The sequence below is a fragment of the Homalodisca vitripennis genome, chromosome 8 (genome assembly GCF_021130785.1).
Source record: "Homalodisca vitripennis isolate AUS2020 chromosome 8, UT_GWSS_2.1, whole genome shotgun sequence".
NCBI classification, from domain to species: Eukaryota; Metazoa; Arthropoda; class Insecta; order Hemiptera; family Cicadellidae; genus Homalodisca; species Homalodisca vitripennis.
In genome coordinates this window covers 31381280-31396576 of record NC_060214.1, presented here as the reverse complement: position 1 = coordinate 31396576, position 15297 = coordinate 31381280, and positions in this window count along the sequence as shown.

Genomic DNA, 15297 nt, shown 5'->3' with positions numbered 1-15297 from the left:
GAAAAAGCATATTTTTTCTGAGATGGACCAAATTAAATTTGTGTCTGAAAATACAGCAAGTATTTACAGAGCGATGGCAGTAACCACAACTCTAGAGTCCCCTGATAGAAAATGTCAAAGATAATTTAATGACAAAAGCAGACAATTGCTGACAGCATCTCAATCGATCTAGTTCATAACTAGTAACAGCTACTGTCACCTGGACCTGCACATGAATAAGATCAACAATGCTAAGCAAATCTTTATTTGGATATAAGCACTTTTTAAGATGGTACCTTAAACTATTATTGGTCGAAAGATGGGCTCTTCACAAAGATCTCAATGATTTGACCTAGACAACGTCGATAGATGCTCCTGAGCATGTCCAATTTGAATGCAGTCAAAGCATTTTTATGGTCTTTTCTAAAGCACAGGGGTCAGGATGGTTGTGACCCTCGAGAAGATTAGGCTGCTTTTCTTGATATACCAAATCACAAAATGAACAACGAACATTGAAACTCAGGCATCGTTTTAGTGACAAATGTGTCAATTTGAGGATTATTTACTCAATCAGTATAAGAAAAGCCATTCCATTACTGCCAACCAACCTCTCAGTCTTGGGAGAAAACTTTGATCTGATAATACATACAAGGGGTGGTGTCAACACCAACTATTGGATAAGGTGATACTGTTCTTTTTTTATTTAAACTAAGTGTTACAAAATAGGGATGTAAAAATATTATCCTATTCAGGAATCTGTATTATTGCGGTTCAAGTTATTGAGGTTCCAGAAGTCATTCTTTTTGATAAAAAAAAAAAAAAAAACCGCTTTGTCAAGCAAAAGTAAACTTGTTGAAATTGACTTGCTTGGTTTTCCTAAAACATCAAATTAGGTCAGCCAAATTAATATCACATTGTTACTAATATCATTCACAAAACTATTAGTCTATTGGTAGTTACACGCTTACACAGCTATTGTCCTATAAGCATCCCTGAATGGCTGATGGTCAAATTTAAAAAATAGCCATTGAAAGTTCCTAGCACACAATGCCTTACTATGTACACAGTTAGTGATACAAGTGGGGTACTAGCCTATCTGATTTAAGTATGTACACTTTGTTATCCGAATAGTGAAGCACCAATATTGTGATTTCGTTGAACATTTATATTACATAGAGTAGTCGTTCACTTGCACATTTTATTCTTTTAAAAATTGTCGATTTTAATTACTTTGATTGTGTTAACGAATACAAATATGTAGTATGGAGGTAAAACATACTTCAATGGCTTTCTAGTTTTTATGTGGTTTGAACTTACAAATAAATTCTTTGATAACCAACGTGGAACTTACTTAGAACACACTTTCTCAAGTTAGACAATTTTTTCTTATTTTGAGAATCAATAAAATATAAAAATCTATAAAGAGAGAATATATAAATGTGTTTCTTTGTCAGTTTCACTCCTAGAAGTTAAACCACATAAAAACCACTGACCATTCCTATATTTTATGTTAATACAAGTTTTTATACTAATAATATTCCTTACACAAATAAATTTAGAGGTTTACAAAGAAAGACAACTCATAAACTAAATCAATCAATACATTTTAATCATTATTACTGTAAAGTAAAAAATAAGCAAGTCAAAATACTTAAATAAACATAGAAAAAACAATTTAATATGTGTTTATTTTCATTTCAATTCAATGATTGTACATTTTTTAATCACAAAATGATTTACAAAGTTTTGGTTGATAAAAGTCCAATATAAATCACACTTTGTCACCTAATTTTGCAAGTACAGTACTGCAGACCTAGTTAACCCTAGAACGTGAAAATGCCCATCATAGAATAAAGAATAAAAAACATAGAGTTTAAAGTTCAATGTCAAAATTTACCTCAAAATAACTATGTAAATAAGACCAAATGCTGCAAACACAAAAAGCATTAGTTACAACACAGAAACAAACAAAGTGATTGTTACTATATTTCACAGACTTTCACCGATGGCACAATCAACATAAAAGAATAAAAATCGTTATTCAGATGTTCTTTAAATTTGCAATTCTGTATAAAACATATGATTTTATTCGTTCCCATGAGTACTTAAATAAGTGAGAACAATGAAGAATGCAAATCTACAAATATGCCACTGGTCACCAGTTTTAGGGTTAAGCGCAATTAACAATTTTGAAAATATATATAAGTTATATTTTTTATTTTACAATTCGCCATAAACATCTTTTGACTTGAAACGAATGCTCTATCTTTTGCATAGTTTACTATTATGTACTTCTTCATACTATAATAATAAACAGTGCAAAAACACCAAACAGAGAAAATTTTCTGCCAGTTCCAGGGTTAAGTCGGACCACTCTAGCTTGAATTTTCGGTGATTCAATGAGCCATATCACGGCACTGTACGATGAATGGTAGAATCTCATGCACTAATCCCAATGCCTCTTCAGCCGTACATTATAGCATTCCGTCCAAAATCTGCTGTTTTGTTTATTAATAAAATTGTGGATTGTTAAAGTGAAAATGATAAAGATTTACAAGGTAATAAAACAAATTAATAAACAAATTAATGTGATCTTTTCAAAAAAATATTACAAAAACAGGATTAATTAGAATGCGCTAAACAGCAACAGTGGTTATGAGCATGTGGAAACATCAATACATCTCTTGGTTGAAGTGATGATTTTAAATGTGGATACAAGTCGATGAGCTGCCTATATAAATGGTACTGAAGGCTGGTGCAATACAAATTTACAAGCTTCTTTCCAAAAAATAATACACATTACTGTAGTGTTTATATATACTTTTTAATTATGATTTATAAGTAGTAAGTTGAATTTCCATTATTAAAAAAAATATTATACATTTTTTGTTATTTTTCAAAAACCCACATTTTTATTTTATATGTAACCAGAATATCTGAGGTAACCCAACTTATTGAGATTCTACCATACTGCGCATTGTGACAAAATGCTCTTTCAATTTAATTTTTAAAACTAAAGGTCAACAATTATGCAGTTACGCAATTCTATGAAAGGTAAATGAAAAAATCACACAATATATTTAATCGAGCCTCCTTAACAATTTTAGTTTCGTAACATAATGGCACTAATATTTAACATGGCACAGTTATGTATTAACATGCATTATAGTTTCAGTTCAGCGCAAAACTGAACTGTGAAAACCATTATTTACATTTACATAATATTTACAAACATTTCTGTTAGTAAAATTGTGAAACGGTGTGTAATGATAAAACGATATGCTGCCTTACAAAACTATCTAACATTCAGTGATCTCTGTATATGCAAAACAAAAGAAAATTGTAAAATGTAAATTTATTAGTTAGTCTAAGTCTATTTTACTAACAGAAATGTTACACATTTAACATTTTTGTTAGTAAAATAGACTTAGACTAACTAATAAATTTACATTTTACAATTTTCTTTAGTTTTGCATGAAAATGTTAGGTAGTTTTGTAAGGCAGCATATCAGTTTATCATTACTTACCTATGAAATCGGTATACAAATTATTAAAGTCTAAATAAAACAATATACTTATTGTTATTAAAATAGTATAAATTTACTACTAAACTAGTTAATAGTTACGTATTTTTATCTCTTTGTATACAATGAACAATATGTATTTCGCTTCTTATTTAAGAGAAAATACAAAAATGAAGGTAAATGTACTAAAAAAAAAACTAGTAATAAATGTTCAAAAGTAGTAAATGAAAAAAGTGCATTATAAGTGTATACAGTTGTATAAAAATATTGCCTTATCAGTACAGGTAACATTGTTAAATTATTGTACATGATTGATCTATTAGCGAAAATTAGTTTCAAATTTAATATATTATTAATTCATGATAATATATAAAACCTGTAACTACATAACTTTCTATATTATTTATAGACTAAAAAAAATGAAGATACAAAGAGTAAAACTATCAAACATACATAAGAAAACAAGTGATGACAAATTATAATAAGAAATCATAATTATAATCAATTAATACATACTAAATCTTAAATACTAACAAATTAATAGTAAACATTAGAATAAAAACAAACAATGAAACGCATTTTTCTGAAAGGAAACAACACCTGAACATGTTTAAGTGTATCAACAAGTTGGATGTTGTAAATTATGATCATTCTGTAGACAAAAACGTAAATTTAATTTAAATAAAATTGATTTATTGTAGTAAATTTAAAAAATAAAATATAAAAACTAAATCCTGCACCACTTTATTTTACAAAGTAATTGAATAAAATTGTGAACACAGGAAAATCTAGTCAACACATCGACTGCACTAGATACACTAGACACTAGTGTATCACATTCAATACCACTAATGAAGATCACTCAGAGTCGCAGTGGACGTGTTGAAACCGATTTTTATGAGATATACGCAGACCAGTTTAATTTCCTTCAATCATGACATCATAATCCTCAACTTTGATAAATCATGATATGATTGTTAAGGGTTCTAAAATCATTCATCATCAGACAATATTTATGACTTAAAATAAAGCAATGTATCATTATATCACAAAGAAACCATTTTAGACATTTTAAAAAGAGAATTTTACTCAACATAAAATTGACGCAACTGAATAAATACACAGGATTTTTACATTAATTTTCCAACATTTTACATGTCTACAGTAAAATGAAATACTTGTGTCATTTTGATTATTACGTGCACTTTACAGAAAAATGGTTTTTTACAAAAAAATTACACATTGGAAATTTAGTAGGTTTAATTAACCTCCGTGCTGTTTGCGTAAACCACTCCTTTCTTCTGTAAAATGTTCAGTCTTTTTTGCACTGCGTCCTTATCTGTAACACAACACACATTATGGTTTTCTTATCACATTACATAGGAGATATAGAAACAAAATAAAATAAATTCACCCACAATGGTTTAATTTCACTATGCAAGTTCTGTACATGCGGTGTAATGTGTAATTATATAGACAATTTAAATTTTTTTGTTAAAAAACTTGTCATTTGGAAACTGTTATTTCTGTCTTTAAGTTTTAGTATTTAAAAAAAAATAACCATATGCAAGAAACGACCAATGATTATAAAGTATTTTTACGCACAATCAGTAATTTATTTGTAATTGCTTCTGCTAGTAAATATTGTGATACTACCAAAACAACATAAAGTATGTACATGCTTGTCTCTGATGTTGGGTGCTATTCTAGAACAAACAAAATAGCTAGTCTCATAATAGAAATATTGCATGAATAGTCATTGCATCCTAAAAATATAAACAATAATGGTCTTTTATTAAGTAGAATTGCATCTTTCATCTACCCCCACACATATCAATTATACATTAGTGGTCTTATACACAGTGTGACAGCCACAAACCATATACGGTTAACAATTAACAAAATTACAAGAAAAAAATATTTATAACAATTTTGTAAGATTAATTATATGTATAAAACAGCACAAAACAGTGAAAATGTAGCTTTCTAAAAAACAGTAACTTTTAACAGTTTTTAAAATGTTAATCAAAACTTTTTATCTTTGAATTAAACTTAATCTTTTATTTCAACTGATATTACGTTTTATGGTGGAACATTTTTAAAGTGCTTTTTCTCATATGAAACTGAAAACATGTAGTGTAGGTGTTAAGTATTTATTGCATTAAATAACTTGTTTTTTATTGCCTAATATGAAAAAGCTACTTTTATTGAATAATAATTATGTATATATTTTTTGTGCAACTTATACTCTATATTTGCCTTTATTTACTAAACTGTATATACTACATTAATTCTATATCTCTTTCTGCGGCCTAGTGCCTACAATACCATTCCTTACTGGATTAAAATATTCACGTACAGTGACAGACCAATGAACCATTGTTTCACGAATCAGCTGTTTACTGTAAACTCACCAACCAATAACAACGGTTGACTTATCAATTGCCCACCTTGCAAGCGTAGGCACGCTTGCTCGTTATACTCTCGGTCCTGCCTGAGGCACTTATGTACTCTCTAGCCACTGATGACCATACTTACTCTCTCCCCCTGTGTTACTCTCTTATTTAAATATTAGTTTATCTCTATTTGTTGTACATTTACATTAACATTAAAGTCAGTGCTCTGGATTGGCATTCTCTACCAGAACGTCTCTGCTCCCGGACACCCGCGTCTACCGTGCTCTACAGGACTGGCCACAGTGTTATAAACTATTCGTTTGCGGTCGTATTGTGCGTGAGTGAATCCGTGAAGGACATCTTCCGTCTTCACGCCTGCCTACAAGACAGCAGCCTATTTCCACACTTACTGATCACAACCTGGCCCTCAACAACAGCAGACTACGGTTAGGTACCTCTCATGAAAATAAAGGTAACTGTTTATTTTATACACTTTATTTGAATATGCACTGTTCATAAACTCATTATGTGTAACCTAGTGAACTCTTGTTAAAATCAGTGTGTTCGGCGTCTTCACTGCCTAGTGTGAAGTGGTCCTTCTTAGTCGAGCCTCTAAAATATTATTTCACGGTTCTATAACCAAAATCCATTCTTTTCATGGTCCTTAGCGAGCCGGATAATAAGAACTTTAGTCCATTGGTGAATATCAGTGCAATCTCAACTCTTATAAGCTATATACAGTGCATATTTCAAAGTGTGGTTTCAGGTTCTTTCACGATTGCAAAGTCCGTGCATATCGATTTTCCAATCCCCTCTCCAGTCATATCAGCTGTGACGTCTGATCATATCAGCTGTGGTGCTCTGTCGACTGCATTGTTTTGTTGACAAACAAGCTTTCAGACTGTTACAGCACAGGTGAACTGATTACTGTGTTTAATGGTTACCGCTTCTCAATACTTGTTGGTTATCAGCCCTACTTGTAATACGCATTATTCTAAGCAGGTTAAATATAAACAATCTTGGTTATTGACACTTTACCTTGAGCAGGACTTGCACCCTTATTGCAAAATTAAATGTTTATTTTTGTCAACACTATATTCTAGTCTCAGCTTAAAAAGAAAAAAGCTACTTACTGCTCACAATTGTTTATTATAATTTCTATTTGAACATTGCTCACGCATATGTATGCATGGTTTATGGTTACTGTCACAACACTACCATACTTTACCACTGACAGTTTACATGTAGTACGTGCGCATAATGTTTCCAGAGCCTCTGCTACATTATAGCTGAATTTAGCTCAACAATAACCTTAATTGTTGTTTATTATTTAATAACAACTTGTCTTGTTTACGTTTTTCCATAATAACAGTGTATTTTATTTTCTCGAAACAAAACTATACTATAGGTCTATACGAGCCTACTCTACTTATTGCATTATTATTGAGTTTTTACCTCAAAAAACTAAACAATATATTTTAAATTGTTTTTCATTGTATTATATTGTTTAGATACTTCTTATTTCTTGGGGAAAATACTTCAGAGGAAAATAATTTAGTTTCTATTTTTATCACTGTCTCAATTCAAGAGGACAATATTTTGTTTACTTTTCACCTTTGAAGTTTTACTCAAATTGATTAATTTTCTACAAACACTTTCAACATGGCGATGTCTCTTAAAGTGGCCAATGCAAAGCGAGAACACCTCTTTTCTCAGATACAAAGTATCTATGATTTAACTAAGAAGACTTCCGATCCAAATATACTTCAGCAGTTGCTTGTCAGAGCTAAATCTATTCAGAGACTTAGACAGGAATTTTCAGCAATATTAGACTTGTGCCACGAGTTGGAATTAAAAGTGGATGCCGACTATACACCTAACTATTCCGCATTAGCGAGCGTGGACGAGTTAGTTGATTACATTTCTGCTAACGTGCTTATGATTGAGACCAAGAGACAAGCTAAAGCTAATAAAAGCGAAACTATTCCGCCTGCCTCCCCTCAAGTCAACGTCCGGCTACCGAAATTGGAATTAAAAACTTTTGACGGAGCTGCCTTGGACTTCTGTACGTTCATCAACGTTTATGAACAAGCCGTACACAACAATGCGCACTTAAGCGATGTAATGAAATTTCAATATCTCTTGAGCGTGCTTTCAGGCGAACCACTCGCTCTGATAAAGTCGCTAAATATAACTGAGCAAAATTATGCAATCGCTTATCAGCTGCTGAAGGATCGCTACCATAATACTAGGCGTCTACTCACACTACATTTAAATCAAATACTAGACCTTCCTGTCATCTCCAGCACATCTGTGAAGAATATCCGTGCTTTCCTTAATCTTTTTCACGAACATACGCAATCACTTAAAGCACTAAACAATGACATCACTAGTAACAACCCACTTCTCTCAGCCTTGTTATTACGCAAGATTGATAATCGGATGGTCACACGCCTAGAACAGTTTCGAAAAAAGGAAGAGCTTCATACTTTGCCCTCGGTTGAACAAATAATTGAGTTTCTCAACCTGGAATGCAGCCACATTGAGGACAGTAGTCTACATGACAATATTGTGGACCCCAAGAACGCTTCAAGTTCTTATTTTGGGTCAAAACCCAGATTTGATAAACCCAAACCGTCTCTTAAAAAACGTGAGCTTGTTAGCGGCTTCCTCTCCACCCTCCTCGGCCTATAAACAAGGCCCATCATGTTTTTATTGCCATCAGAGCGGTCATAAAATTTATGGCTGTCCCAGCTTCGGCCAAAAGACACCTCAAGAACGGCACGGGATTATTAAACAGCACAACCGCTGTTCTTCTTGTTTGGGGACGCACAGATTAAGTGAATGTCAGTCTAAATTCACGTGTCGAACATGTCGTGGTCGTCATCATACCTTGCTACACTTCACTGATCGGCCAACACGGTCCAGTGTTAGTACATCGGACCGCGTTCGTCCCGTTGTGGAGAACGGCCGTGACGGCGGCCGGCCTGCACAGAGCAGTGCAACACCTACACCTGCTGTCCGCCCCTCGCCTGCGACCACAGCGCTCTCACCTCCTAGCCCGGCCGAACCGAACACACCACACTACACGCTCATGGCACACTGCATCAAGACCTCGCCCCTAGTACCACGGTTCTTCTGGGTACTTCTCTTGTCAAGCTCACCGCCTCTAACGGACAAGCTTATGTCTTTCGTGCCTTAATTGATTCAGGAAGCATGCTAAATTTTATTAGCGAGAAAGCCTCCCAACTGTTGGGTACACAGCGCCGTCCGGCCACTATTAATGTCGCCGGCCTTTCTCAAACCTCTGCTCACACACGCGGATTTTTTAACTCTGGGCGTGGAAACTCTTGCTGGCCACCCAGTTGCCGCCCCGCACTCGTTCCACATATTGCCACAAATCACTGTAGACCTCCCACGAGTGCAAATATCTCAGGAGGTCATGAATAAGGTTAAAAATATTATACTGGCTGATCCAACCTTCCACCTCCCTGGTGGCATTGACGTGCTTATTGGTGGAGCGCTATTTCCACATATTCTTACTCACGAGACCTACTCTCTTGGTTTCAATTTACCTCACGCCCTGGGCACCTGTTTTGGTTTCGTGCTGATGGGGACGGCTCCCTGCACACCACTGACGCAGTCTGTCTCTACTATGGCTGTCTCTCTTCTCTCGACTGCTGAGGTGGACCTCCACGCCTCTCTGCAGCGTTTCTGGACACAAGAGGAACTGCCTGCTCCCAGTAAAAGGTCTGCAGAGGAAACTCAATGCGATGAATATTTTTCTACCACACGCACTCCAGGGACCGTGAGGGTCGATATATGGTCCGCCTCCCTTTCAAGAACACCAGTACTCATCTGGGAAATTCCAAAGTTCATGCTGAAAGTAGACTCTATTCACTCGAGCGCAAGCTCCACGCTCCCACTAATGTGGAGTATTATAATTTATATTCTGATTTTATACATGAATATCTCTCTCTAGGCCATATGCAGGGCTGCCCTACTCCTGACTTAAGCACTCCCCATTACTTTCTGCCACACCACGGTGTTTTTAAGGCACAAAGTAGCACCACCAAACTACGCGTCGTTTTTGACGCCCATCAGTGCCAAAACCAGTTCCGGACTCTCTCTCAACGGACACTCTGTTGACCGGACCTAAACTGCAAAATAATATTTGTGACATTCTTCTGCGCTTCCGCCTTCAGAACGTAGTGTTCTCTTGTGACATCAGACAGATGTACCGCCAAATCAAGGTGCATCCTGACGATCAACATTTCCAACTGATCTTATGGCGTGATCACCCCACCGACTTGATGTCCACGTTCAAGCTCACGACAGTTACCTACGGCCTGAACTGTTCACCCTACTTGGCCATCAAAACGCTACATCAATTGGCAGAAGACGAAGGTCACCGCTACCCCCATGCTGCTGAGATTCTCAAGCACCAGAGCTACGTCGACGACCTGATCTGCGGGGCTGAGACTGAAGAACTCGCCGCTGAACTTCAAGATCAACTCATCAAACTCCTTCGGCTCGGTGGCTTTGAGCTCCGGAAGTGGGTCTCGAACTCTCCGAGACTTCTACAACACCTTCCTGAAGATCATCGGGAAATCCCAGTTTTTCTGCAACCCTCTCAGGAGCCTCATTTCTCTATTTTGGGCCTTAAATGGACCCCTCTGACTGACACGTTTACGTTTAATTTTAATTTTTCTTGTGAAAACCCCACTAAGCGTAAAGTGTTAAGTCTCATTTCTCAAGTCTATGACCCCTGTGGTTTTTTGGCGCCTTGCATAATGCTCGCAAAAAATATCATGCAACTCGTATGGATTTCTGGCATAGATTGGGATGATCCGCTCCCTCCAGAAATATACAAAAAATGGCACGCATTTTTATTTGAACTTAAGCACGTTGCTACTATTACAATTCCTCGTGCTATCCCCTACTCTGCTGCTACTCACTGGGACTTGCACGGTTTCTCTGACGCCTCAGAACTAGGCTATGCTGCTGTAGTCTACATCCGCTCTACCTCCAATGACACGGTGCACGTAAGCCAAGTTATGGCTAAAACTCGCGTCGCTCCTCTCAAAAGAGTGACGCTGCCCCGACTGGAGCTATGCGCAGCTCATCTCCTGGCCCAACTTGTGAAATATTGTGTTACTCAATTAGCTCCCACCCACAAGTTTGGTTCTATTGTCTGCTGGTGCGACTCTACTGTGACCCTCGCGTGGATCAAAACACCTTCTTATCGCCTCAAAACCTATGTGGCTAATCGTGTGGCGCAAACTCAAGAGCTTGTGGCTTTGGAGTGCTGGCGCTACATACCCAGTGCTTCCAATCCTGCTGACTGCGCCTCCCGTGGGATCCTTCCCTCTCAATTGGTGGATCATCCCCTCTGGTGGCATGGACCCGACTGGTTACGTCTCCCCTCCTCGGCCTGGCCAGATACTGATTCCAGCCTGAACTCGGTCTCTCTGGAGGAGCTAGGGGAGCTGAAGCATTCCACTCCTGTCATTGCCTTGGCCACAGCACCGCCTACGTGGGACCTCCTCATCCAGAACTCTTCCTGGAGGAAATTGTTGCACGTGATGGCCTACGTCTTGCGTTTTATCCACAACTGTCGTTCACCAAACCGCCGCTTCGGACCTCTCTCCAAGACAGAACGGGACTCCGCCCAGCTGCGAATTTTCAAGACCGTGCAAGAGGAAGCTTTCACTGAAGATCTGGCTCTACTGCGGGACCGAAAGACGTGTTCTACCAGACTTCAACGCCTAGCCCCATTCCAGGGTCCGGATGGACTTCTCCGCATCAGCGGCAGACTGCGCCACGCTGACCTCCCGCCGAACATGTCTCACCCGTGCATCCTGCCCAAGAAGCACCCTGTCGTGGACCTCCTCATTGACCATGTCCATGTCAAACATCTCCACGCTGGCGCGCAGCTTACTCTCTCTCTGCTCTCCCAGCAAGTCTGGATCCTCTCTGCACGCAGCGTGGTGAGATCTCGCATTTTTAGATGCCTCACATGTTTTAAGAATCGGCCTAAAAATAACGCCCCTCTCATGGGCGACCTCCCCAAAGCTCGCATTACTCCAGCCCGAGCTTTTCTCTCCACCGGCATGGACTATGGTGGCCCCTTTTCGCTCAAGGTCCATAATTTACGCTCTGTCCGCATTATTAAGGCCTATATTTGTATTTTTGTTTGTATGGTTACGAAGGCCGTTCACATTGAGGTGGTGACGGACCTGTCCACCGAAGCTTTCCTTGGTGCTCTCACTCGCTTCGTTTCTCGTCGTGGCCTGTGCACAGACCTTTATAGTGACTGTGGCACAAACTTCGTAGGTTCTAAAAATGCCCTACACAAAATCCTCACGGCTGACCAGCGCAAAGTCCAAGACTTTGCTGCTGACCGTTCAATTCGATTCCACTTCAACCCTCCTGCTGCTCCCCATCAAGGTGGAATTTGGGAAAGTGCCATCAAGAGTGCTAAACACCATTTAAAAACGGGTCATGGGACTCCACATACTAACTTTATCTCAATTCATGACGCTCACAAGTCAGGTTGAAGCGATGCTCAACTCCCGCCCGCTCACCGCTCTCTCCAGTGATCCCAACGACCTTCTCCCACTGACACTTCTTGATCGGCTCTCCTCTGGTTTCCGTGCCTGAAGAGAACTTGCTTGACGTACCCACGAACCGCCTTTCTCACTGGCAGCTGGTTCAAGCACTGCACCAACGTATCTGGAAGCGTTGGCAGCGAGAATATCTCCAGACTCTTCAGCAGCGCCTCAAGTGGTGCACTCCTTCCCGCAACCTCCAACCTGGAGACCTCGTCCTGGTGCATCAGGATACTCCCGCTCTCTCTTGGCCCCTTGCACGGGTCACTGATGTCACTCCAGGACAAGATGGTACAGTTCGAGTGGTACATCTCAAGACCTCAAGTGGAACTCTCACTCGTCCAGCAGTGAAGGTGTTTCTCTTACCTCACCTCTACAATTAATTAACTGTCTCTCTACCACCGCCTATAACCTTTGTAATTTGAGCCTATGTTGCTCTTTCTCTCATTGAATCCCAAGGTGATTCAAGGCGGCCGGTATGTTAAGTATTTATTGCATTAAATAACTTGTTTTTTATTGCCTAATATGAAAAAGCTACTTTTATTGAATAATAATTATGTATATATTTTTTGTGCAACTTATACTCTATATTTGCCTTTATTTACTAAACTGTATATACTACATTAATTCTATATCTCTTTCTGCGGCCTAGTGCCTACAATACCATTCCTTACTGGATTAAAATATTCACGTACAGTGACAGACCAATGAACCATTGTTTCACGAATCAGCTGTTTACTGTAAACTCACCAACCAATAACAACGGTTGACTTATCAATTGCCCACCTTGCAAGCGTAGGCACGCTTGCTCGTTATACTCTCGGTCCTGCCTGAGGCACTTATGTACTCTCTAGCCACTGATGACCATACTTACTCTCTCCCCCTGTGTTACTCTCTTATTTAAATATTAGTTTATCTCTATTTGTTGTACATTTACATTAACATTAAAGTCAGTGCTCTGGATTGGCATTCTCTACCAGAACGTCTCTGCTCCCGGACACCCGCGTCTACCGTGCTCTACAGGACTGGCCACAGTGTTATAAACTATTCGTTTGCGGTCGTATTGTGCGTGAGTGAATCCGTGAAGGACATCTTCCGTCTTCACGCCTGCCTACAAGACAGCAGCCTATTTCCACACTTACTGATCACAACCTGGCCCTCAACAACAGCAGACTACGGTTAGGTACCTCTCATGAAAATAAAGGTAACTGTTTATTTTATACACTTTATTTGAATATGCACTGTTCATAAACTCATTATGTGTAACCTAGTGAACTCTTGTTAAAATCAGTGTGTTCGGCGTCTTCACTGCCTAGTGTGAAGTGGTCCTTCTTAGTCGAGCCTCTAAAATATTATTTTCACGGTTCTATAACCAAAATCCATTCTTTTCAGTAGGTAAATATTTTTATTTATTTAATTTTAAATTTTATATATTTTAATTATTTTCCATTTTACTGAACAGTTTTATTTTTAAATACTTTTATTCAATTCAAGCACTTATTCAGAACTCAGTGATAGCATATGTATTTTATAAAATGTGTTTAAGAGTCTCATGAAGTTAGATTTGGCCTATGAGAAGAGGTTACCAACATACAGGGTCGACCAAAGGTCAGTGGCCACCCTTGTCATTTAGACGGTTTGACCAATCAAAATAAAATTTGGGAATCTTTGTCAGTTAATGAGACCTACATTTTGGCATATACAAAATGTTGGGGTAGCCCCTCTGGGGGGGGGGGGGGCGTTCACTCTAACTCAAAATGTTCAAATACCAAATCCACCAAGTATGATATATTGTTGGAAAGGGGGGAAAAAATGTTTGGTCCAAAATGAAAGTCCCTATATACGTATATCACCATTCCAAGATGGCAGCCACTAAATGCAGAAAATTAGGTTTTCTCCTTTTTACAAATGGAATTGCATTAAACTTTCTTTTTGGGGTTTTTTCAGACCAAGAAATGCATACATGATTATCAGTTTTATAGATTACCTACTCATTTCCATGATGGCGGAATCAAACAAGGGGAAAAGGGGTTATCTTTTGACCTCCAATCATTTTTTGGCAGTATTGAATAAAAATTGGTAAGAATTTTTAGGGGGATGAGAAGCACAGGTTTTTTTAGGATGAGAAGCACAAATTTTAAATAAGTTTTCATGAATAGCTTGAATAGCATGAATAGTTTTCATGAATACATATCCTAAGAGACAGCATAAAAATGGTGGAAAACGAGCTCAACCCATGCCTTTCAACCCCCCTAACCGATGAGGCTCCTTTGTAGAAAAACATGTCTTTTAAAGCAAAAAACAAACAAAAATATCTGAAGAGGAACTGAAGTCCACAAAAATAAAATGGCTAACTCAATAAGTGCGAGAATACACCACCATGCCCCACTGCATTCAGAAGAATTTAACACATTCCTTTTATTTGTACAGAAGCATAACATTGCTGCAATTAGTTCATCACTGATTCCTGTTGATGACATTGGCCTTGACAATTCACCACAATAAAAAATTACATGTCAAAAACAATATCAAGAAAATGAGTAATAAAATATTACAAAATGAAACAAAAACTAAAATAAAATTGCTCCCAACATTTTTTGATATGGCAAAGTACAGTAGATCTCGTTAAACTATAAAAAAATGGGAGTTAGGAAAAAAATGGCGGGTGATATGGTGAAGTGTCTGTGCGGCTCTTGCAATTAAAACGGTACAGGACCGGCACCATGCCTTGTTATGTGAAGGAATATGTGGAAAACGTTGGCATATTAATTGCGCTAACATTAATAA